Genomic DNA, 6,623 nt, shown 5'->3' on the forward strand with positions numbered 1-6,623 from the left:
CACCTCTAAATCTGCCACAGTCTTCTGGAAAAGATTTAGGGGGCTTTGAGGACTGCAAAGAAGAGAAATTACCAAAAGTTGCTTCCTTCCCCATTTGGCAAATTGAAGCCGAGTAACAGTGTTGGAGAGTACAGAGTCTGCATAGTAATTCTAATCATACCCTTGATTAAGTCATTTTTGCCATAGAAGTAGCTGTACAGTTTGTTAGGTAATATTCCTTCTGAAGAAGCAGTGTGAAACCATCTACTGGAAAGTGGGAGACCTAGTCACAAACCCCAGACAACTTTATCTAAGGAGTCCCCTCCAGATGTGATGGGAGAACAAGGGCATCTTACCTTAATTCTCAATAGAGGTATACCCAGATTAAGAGAATCTACAACCTGCTCTATTTCCCACTACTTGTAATATTCAACTGGTGCCTTATGCAAACACATGGACTTTTGATCCAGTGGGAGGCATCCAATCTTCAATAAGGAGACGATATTTATATTTTGCTTATCCCTCCCCATCTCACAGTGCCTCCTAAAAAACTCTTTGAGGGATTCTTGACCCCCCATCTCTATTTGAGGGGGGGAAATCAGTAGATATGTGGGTGTGATGGCTTGGGACTCGGGCTCGGACTCAGAACCAGAGGCGTCTCAGTCCGCACTCGATCCTCAGGTGGCATCTGAACCAAGTCTGGGGCCTGATTTTGAAGAGCTCCAGTCTGCACAGGTTCCCCTGCAACAAACCCCAGCTGGGCCGAGTCAGGGGCCTGAGCTTGCCCTGGCTCCAGATGCGGGGATGACCTCATTGCCTTCAGCTGGGCCATCACTTACAGCTGCTCCACTACCGGTTGGGTCAGGGGAGGCTGAGGTGGCCTCTAGGTCTAGTAACCCACCAACATCTCCCGAGCTGCAGAGACTGAGGTCTGAGAGAAGGAGAGACCTGAGTACTCACAGGAGGAGTGCTGGCCTTCGGGCGAGACAGGGAGGTGAGTCACCGGCCGTTACCCTGGCAAAGATAAAAGGCTGTCGGACCCTGCCCCAGGTTGCGGGAGCAACATTGCTGCTTGCTGGAACTAGCCTGAGACCCTGTGCCTGACCTAGCCTGGCTTCCTGCCTTGTGTCTTGCCTTGGCCCTGTTGGTCTGACTCCTCGTGGAATCCTTGGATTCGGGACCGGACCTGGACCACGTTGCTCGGGTTAACCCCCGGGCCCAGCACAGTGGGGTCCATTTGTTTAAAAATGGTTTTAATATTTCCCAATCTTGTTTTGTGAATGGTTTTTACTGCTGCTCTTTCATAACAACGTTTACAAGAGAATTTTACCCCACAGGGTGCAATGATGGCCACCAACTTGGATGGCATTAGAAGAGGACTGGACAAATTAATGGAAGATGAGACTACCAATGGCTGCTAGTTATTGATGCTTTTGCTGAGATTCCTGCATTGCAAGGGGTTGGAGTAGAGGACTCTATGAATCAGTAATGGCTATGTTCTAGCTACTTGTGTCAGAGACAATAGTCTTCTAATTACCCATTCCTGGGATTCATAAGTGCATACCAGCAGGGCTTTTCTGACATTCTTACGTGAGACCTGCAAAAATACTCTTGCATTATAGAGTTTGGGAGAGTGTCCACAATGTTTCATGTGGGGTTTTATGGATCTCCAGCTGAGACCCTACCTGCCCGTGGACTGGCCAGAATGGTGCATGCTCTGGTTATCTCTCGCTTGGACTACTGCAGCACGCTCTACGTGGGGCTGCCTTTGAAGGTGACCTGGAAACGACAGCTAATCCAGAATGTGGCAGCTAGACTGGTGACTGGGAGCGGCCGCCAGGACCATCTAACACCAGTCCTAAAAGATAGTCACTGGCTCCCAGGACATGTCCGAGCACAATTCAAAGTGTTGGTGCTGACCTTTAGAGCCCTAAATGGCCTTGGCCCAGTGTGCCTGAAGGAGTGTCTCCACCCTCATCGTTCAGCCCGGACCCTGAGGTCCAGCGCCAAGGGCCTTCTGGCGGTTCTCTCATTGTGAGAAGCCAAGTTACAGCGAACCAGGCAGAGGGCCTTCTCGGTAATGGCGTCCGCCCTGTGGAATGCCTTCCCATCAGGTGTCAAAGAAATAAACAACTATCTGACTTTTTAGAAGGCAGCCCTGTTTAGGGATGTTTTAATATTGGATGAATTATTGTATTTTAATCTTTTGTTGGAAGACGTCCAGAGTGGCTGGGGAAACCCAGCCAGATGGGTGGGGTATAAATAATAATAATAATAATAATAATAATAATAATAATAATAATAATAATAATTTATTATCATCATCATCTCTGTGGCTTCCAATATGACTTGCTTACCTGCCTTTAGAGGCAGCACAAGTTCCCATGCCCACTCAGTGGAATAAAGCAGAACTTTGTGTTGCCAGCTTTTGGAAACATGACCTCTGTGTTCTATACCGCTGGAGGCAGCAAGTCTGGAACGCAGCAGCGTTTAAATGTTTGGCTTCCAGCTATGCATTCATCCTGGGCTAAGCAGCAGAAACCTGGCATATTGCCTTGGCCTTTATGAAGTCATTGCAGGTGTTTGACAAGGCTAGTCCTTTATAGCAGGAACATTTGCGTACCGGACCCATAATTATTAATCAATCAATCAATCAATCAATCAATCGATTGATTGATTTTGCATACTGCCCTTCATCCCAGTTCGGTTCACAACAGAAACATAAAAAATGAGAATATAGTATACAGCAAAAACAACCCTCTTCCCACAAACACATTTTTAAATCCGTAGAATGTTCATCAGCCAAATGCCTGGTCGAAGAGAACTCTTTTCTCCTTGTGCCTAAAGATATGTAATGAAGGCGCCAGGCGAGCCTCCACAGAGAGAACGTTCCACAAATGGGGAGACACTGCAGAACAGGCCTGTCATCATGTTTCTCGCAGAAACGCACACAAAGAAGGGCCTCAGTTTATGACTGCAGGGTCCAGGTTTGTTCATATGGGGAGAAGTGTTCCTTGAAGTATTGTGGTCCTGAGCCATTTAGGGCTTTATAGGTCAAAACTAGCATCTTGTATTGGTCCCAGAAACTAATTGACAGTGCAGTTGGACTAGGATCAATGTAATATGCTCAAACCGTCTTGCCGGCGGCTGAATTCTACACCAGCTGGTGTTTCCAAACCATCTGCAGAGGCAGTCCTACATATACCACGTTGCAATAATCTAACATGGAGGTTACCAGGTCATAGACGAAATAATTCTTCTCCTTGCCTGCTGTTCCACTTGGCGCTGGAAGCCTCTGGGGGTACACAAGCTGTACAAACTCAATGAGGGATGGGGGAAGGCAAACACTGAAAGAAAATCTAATGTATTCTCTTCCAGTCTTCTATTCTGTTGTTGTTGTTTAGTCGTTTAGTTGTGTCCGACTCTTCGTGACCCCATGGACCAGAGCACGCCAGGCACTCCTGTCTTCCACTGCCTCCCGTATTTTGGTCAAACTCATGCTGGTAGCTTCGAGAACACTATCCAACCATTTCATCCTCTGTCGTCCCCTTCTCCTTGTGCCCTCCATCTTCCCCAACATCAGGGTTTTTTCCAGGGAGTCTTCTCTTCTCATGAGGTCGCCAAGTATTGGAGCCTCAGCTTCAGAATCTGTCCTTCCAGTGAGCACTCAGGGCTGATTTCCTTAAGAATGGATAGGTTTGATCTTCTTGCAGACCATGGGACTCTCAAGAGTCTCCATGTCTTCTCCAAGAGTCTCCAAGAGTCTTCAATTCTGTAGAGATGGTAAAAGCTGGTTGCATCTTCTCTGCCTGAATGTTAATCCTTGTGCCATCTGTGTGACATGCAAAGGGGCAATTCAGCTGACCTTGACAAGTTCAAGGGCATTGTACTCCTGGAACCGCAGACATGAAGCTGAAAGTTGGAAGATGCAAGAGGCATAAAAGGAAGTGCATTCCTGTTGCTGGTGAGATGTCCTGTGCACTCACAGACGAAGGGGACAGGGGAAGCGATCTGCCCTGGATGCCATGCTTGGGTGTGTGTGTGTGACAAAATTCCCCATGGCGGATCGGCGTGGTGGTGCTCACCCCCAGCAAGCGGATTTTCATTATCATAGTCAAAATCTGCCCGCTGATCGTCGTGCAGCGCTGGCCACTGGGGATGCCCCCCCCCCAGCGGGCAGTGTTCACACCCCCGGCAGGCAGCACTCGCATCCCTGGCGCGCTGATCCTCCTGGAGGTGCCACTGCTGCCCACCGATCATGCAAATACTCCCAGGGCATGGTGCTGGCCGACGGTGATGCACCCTCCAGCGAGTGGTGTTTGCAACCCCCCCCCCGCAGTGGGTGGTGCTTGCATCCCTGGCGGCCAGCTCCATGCCCTGGGCGTATTTGCACGATTGGCGAGCGGTGCTGGCACCCCAGGAGGATCGGCGTGCCGCTGATTTCACCCCAGGAGAATCGCCCCTGGGTGCACATCATATTTGCCTTTCCGGGTGCCCCAGCAGTTTCCTCCGCCACTGATCCTGTGGGCAATGGCTTTTCTCCTCCATGCCCTTCTGCGAACATCCCAGAAACTTCTATCTGGCAGCAAACTGTTGGAAACAAGAAATGCAGAAAGATGGACCTTTTTCTGATCCAGCAGAGACGAGCCCTAATCCAGTAACAGTGTGTGTCCCAGTATCTTCTAAGAGCGTGGACCACTGGCAATTGGAGCAACAACACAGGCTGTGTTGCTCCTGGATTTCCTTCCCTTTGTTTCAGCAAGTGGTTTTTTTTTTTGAAAATGTGGAAGCAGTATGCTTAAGCTACTGCGTTTCATTAGTGCAATAATGCAGCTCGGTTGTTTGGCATATCTCTTTCTCCCTTGCAATAGAGAAGAGTGTCAGAAGGCCTAGCTGGAAAGCGAAGGTCAAAGTATCCAAAAAAACCCCGACTTGCTTCTACTAAAGCTTTTGGGCTCCCTATATATGCATGTGAAGAAGACAGGTGGTTGCTCCAGTGATTGACAGTATGGAAGGAGAAGCAAGTTTCTGATGGAGTCAAGAGCTATGTTCTGCCTGCCGTTCATGTAATGGAAGTGGTTCTGTGCAGGAAAATCCCATAAGAGAACAGCAAAATAATAGCTTTATTAGGACCAAGAGAAGCATCACAAAGTAGCATGCAAGTTTCTCTCAGCTGGATTTCTAGGCCTTCACAGCAACAGTGCACAGCAGGTATGACGTAAAACATCAGATTATATTTGCACAAGCAATTCCCCTTCTTTAGTTCCGCTTTTTGCTGAATGCTTGCCTTTTGTTGGGCTTTGCTAAGCAGGGAGCATCATGACGTCATGGATGAAAGACAAAGAGATCAAGGAAGGAAGCAAGCAGAGGCAACACCCTACTTCCAGGGCCAACTTTAAAGGTAAAGGGACCCTTGACAACTAGGTCCAGTCATGGCCGACTCTGGGGTTGCGGCGCTCATCTCGCTTTACCGGTCGAGGGAGCCGTTATACAGCTTCCGGGTCATGTGGCCAGCATGACTAAGCCACTTCTAGCGAACCAGAGCAGTGCACGGAAACACCATTTACCTTCCCGCCGGAGCAGTACCTATTTATCTACCTCCACTTTGATGTGCTTTTGAACTGCTAGGTTGGCAGGAGCAGGGACCGAGCAACGGGAGCTCACCCTGTCGCAGGGATTCGAACCGCCGACCTTTTGATCGGCAAGTCTTAGGCTCTGTAGTTTAACCCACAGTGCCACCTGCGTCCTACATTACACAAAATTACACAAAGTTTTCATAGATCATACCATCGCCCCTCCCTTCCCAAATGCAAAGGAGGTAAAGGTAAAGGGACCCCTGACCATTAGGTCCAGTCGCAGATGACTCTGGGGTTGCTCATCTCGCTTTATTGGCCATGGGAGCTGGTGTACAGCTTCTGGCTCATGTGGCCAGCATGACTAAGCCGCTTCTGGCGAACCAGAGCAGCACACAGAAACGCCATTTTTTAAAAAAAATAAAAATATTTATTACCTTTTCCAACAATTTAAACACTACAAAAAATAAAAACCATACAATACAATACAATACAATACAATACAATACAATACAATACAATACAATACAATACAATACAAACCAACACTAGATTACACTAACAGAATACTAACATTAAACTAACAAAACAAAACAAACACAATTTAAAACGCATCAAATAATTTCAATATCTTATCTTTCATTCCCTCATTTCCACGACCTCCACACACCTCCCTTTTTGTATTCCACTTCTATTAATTTTTTCAGCAATTCCTTTCCATCTTCCTCTATTTTTAATCCTATAATTATCTTAACACATTCTAATCTTATTTTCCCTTTAATACTCTATTAATCTATTTATCCTTAATTCCTTATAACATTTCTACTAAAGCCATATAACTTCATTCCAACATTTTTCTAACATTCATTAATTTTACAGTATTTCCGTAAATAGTCTTTAAACTTTTTCCAGTCTTCTTCCACCGACTCTTCTCCCTGGTCTCGGATTCTGCCAGTCATTTCCACCAATTCCATGTAGTCTATCAACTTCATCTGCCATTCTTCCCGGGTGGGTAAATCTTGTGTCTTCCAATATTTTACGATGAGTATTCTTGCTGCTGTTGTTGCATCA

The sequence above is a fragment of the Podarcis cretensis genome, assembly GCF_951804945.1.
Source record: "Podarcis cretensis genome assembly, chromosome: 12".
Taxonomy (NCBI): domain Eukaryota; kingdom Metazoa; phylum Chordata; class Lepidosauria; order Squamata; family Lacertidae; genus Podarcis; species Podarcis cretensis.